This window comes from Perca flavescens, chromosome 8, assembly GCF_004354835.1.
Source record: "Perca flavescens isolate YP-PL-M2 chromosome 8, PFLA_1.0, whole genome shotgun sequence".
In the NCBI taxonomy this organism is placed as follows: domain Eukaryota; kingdom Metazoa; phylum Chordata; class Actinopteri; order Perciformes; family Percidae; genus Perca; species Perca flavescens.
The window spans coordinates 1003883-1007394 of NC_041338.1; positions in this window are offsets into that span (position 1 = coordinate 1003883).

The window sequence follows — 3512 nt, forward strand, 5'->3', positions numbered from 1 at the left end:
TTTCCCTCACACACACTTTCTCTCCCAGACACATCCTCTGCTGAGAGGCCGGCAGGAAAGGGAGGGAGCTGGGGGGAGGAGTGGGAAGAGAATAATGCTGGAGGGGGGGGAAGAAAGGGATAGGGATATGTGCTATATTCAAGGAACTGGTGAGAAGATGGTAAATACTATTAGAGGATAATAATGAACTTGCATGTCACACTATCCATCTCCATGACAACGGAGCAAGAACTGGAGAATGCTAGTAATGTAAGTGGACCTTGAGTTGGGATTGTTTTCTCAACATTTTCATATTTAAAGGAATAGTGCGACATTTGGGGAAATGCTCATATTGGCTTTTATTGCTGAATTGGATATGATCGAGGCCGTTCTAATTAAGTAGTTAACATGTTATATCTGGTTTGTATAATTTGTACAAAAACCAAAGTGTAAAAAAAAAACATGTTGCCATGTCTACAGTCAACTTGAGACACAGTGTCTTGATAGCCTCAAAAGAACTTGAAAACATTACATTTCAAATAGTTTTCATGGTTAAGTAATTATGATTTTTTTTTTCTTCAACATTAATAGCAGCATGAGAGAGACAGAGAGAGAGAGAGAGAAGGACCAGGAAAACAATCCAGATGGTGGCAGAAAGGGGTTAGGGGAGGGGGAAGTAAGAGGTACGTGGACAAGGTGTTCCACAAAACCTCTTGGGAGTCGAAGAGTCTCCTGGACTCGTCATGGGAAACCAATTAAACAACACAGTTACAGGAAGAAACTGTGTATGATGCAGAAGTCATTAGCCCACAACACACTGAAAAAGATGAGAACCCAAAGGAGCACAGAACTAATGGAGTCTATGGTTATTATTCTTTCATTGGAAGACACTTTACAGGTGTCAGTAGATGATTTAAGCCAGACATTATTCTCAGTCATTCATAATAACACTTCTTTTTAACACCAAGTAACTTGTGGCTCTATTGTCGATGCTGAAATAAGTGTGTTGAACTCTTCCACTAAAACAGAAACAGCCTGTCACTGACCCTCTCTGATCCTCTGCAGCTGTTTGACCAGCACCAGCTACTACCACTGAGGGAAGTTTGTTTGTTAAGTCCTCTGAACCGGCCGCCCTATTTATGCCTTCAAACTTCCCGGATCTCTTCAAAACACAGCAAGGAGCGTGCCAAGTGGCCCCGTGACTGGAGCCAACACAAACACGCTATCTGAAGGGGGACATCATTTTTCATATTTCCTTATGCAATTGTAGAATGTGTGTGTGAGTGCTCTGTGAGCTACCTTTAAATAACATATTTAATCTGAATAAGGGAGACAATTGTGAAAGAACAGACTATGAGAAAGCTTGAGTAGGATGTGATCGATATGCGTTGTACTGTATGTTAAGTGACTGTATGAAAGTTATTTTGGTTGGGAAGAACATTATGTTTTACTGTTTTTAAAGCAAGACCCTCCGACAGTTAATATTTTCTTTGGACCCTGCTTATGACTTACTCTTAATATCTCAATAAAAATAAAGCACTGAGAAATAAAGATTATATACACCAATATAAATATGCAATAACTGATGTCTTGGCCACTAGGGGACAGCGGTAACAAGCTGTGAATACAATACAGGCATATTATCAACTTCTGAGTTTATATGGTGAATTTCCACCTAACACATCCAGCAGATAGGGAGCAATAATAGCATCTATTTAAAGTTGTATTTCTGGCCACCTTATAAATGTAAGTCCAAAAACCCACCTACTCATATTTTTGTTTTGGTCTCCAAAAACTCCTGGGAAAAAATAACTGGCTCTTTAGCTGCTGAATGCTCCGCTATGTGGTGCTGCGACTGGAAACGGCACAGTGAGAGTAAAGAGAGCGAATCAAAACTTTCGGATCATACAACCAAAGCATAAAGCTTAAAGACACTAAAACGCTCCATCATGCTGAGAGGAACTGCAGACTGGGGTGATGAATTTGTCACTATGCTTTCCGTCTCAAAATTCCCATCTTGTTTGACCTTATTTTATTATAAGATTAGTGCTGATTTGAACAAAAAGTGAAAAATAAGGTGTATTTTATGCATGGATGGAATCCAATACAGATGGAATCTGTGATTCATATTTTTATAGTCCCTTATTATAATCATTGTGTAAGAGCATTAGACTTGAGGATGCAAAAACCTGTTGTTAAACAATGTGTGGGAACAGAACAAAATGTCCATACTGGTATTGTATTTGTCTAACCTTCCTTCTGTCAAGGTGGTTCCATTTGTCAGTCACACTAACAAGGTCACCCACCTCAGTACCATCTCTTGTGTCTTTGCCACACAGAAACAATTTCCTTCAAAGTCATTTAAAGAATAGAGCAGAGGTTGACACACCAGGATGTTGTGCAGAATGTATTCCTGTCAGGGTGGGACCACATCGCTAAGCACAACAAGGTCGCTGACCTGCTGTTCTTTAGTCTGGTCACACCGACAGGGAGGCTCACTGCAGTCAGGGTTTTCTTCCCCCTCCGTGTGTTTCTGGCTGCTCAGTCACTCCCTCTGCTGTAGATCCAACAACAATCTGCATTCACAGCTGTCCTGCAGGATGAAACCAGAGTTTAAGAGCAAGTCTAACATCCAGACAATTGACACTAGCGTAACTGTTTTACCGTTTTACGATGTCCATTCAACACTTGATCCAGAGCAAAACGTGTTTCCAACTGCTGGTCACATTGATATGGAATTTAACTCCGATGTTCTTGGTCTCCAGGCGATGGTAAGCTGCTGATCTCTAGTGCCACCATAAGACCAACATTTTCAATTGTGCATATGAAGATTTAACAAAATCTGATCACTGAAAAACTGGATAGATTGAGTAAAATGTTGACATTTTGATTAGTTTTTTAATGAACAGCTCTGCATAATTAATTGGGGGGAACATGTTTACAAGTTCCATGTGCAATAAACGTACATACTGTACTTAAATTATTGCCATATAATCAGCTTTGAAAGTTGTCAAACCCATAGAAATTCAGTGTACTGTACCACCACCCAGGGTATACCAATGCTGTTAACAGCCAATTTAACACAGCTGTACGTGTCTTGCCCCCCACACCCGTTATCACCTTGATCGCCAACACCCAGCAGCACCTCCACCCAGAGGAGCTATGGGACGAACAGGAAGTCTAATTCTAGACCACTTCCTGTATGACATTCCTGACCTGAGCGGTCTTCCTGCCAGACTCTCCCAGGCTCCGTATGTAGAGCAGATCTAGGGTTCCTGCCACACTTTTACATTCCTTTACATGTGCATATACATGCCTGTACAGGAGAAGAGTGGGCTGAGGGATGGAAATTATTTAAACCCATTCAATCTAATAGTCCGGGACACTTCTGATTTAAACACGTTTTCTGTTAATTAAAAGTATCAACGGCATATTATCAAATGTTGAGGAGTCATAAATTAGACTTATTAGCCTTTGTACCAGCACTTACATACAAACCCCTGGCTGATTGGTCAATAAAAAGTCCATAAATG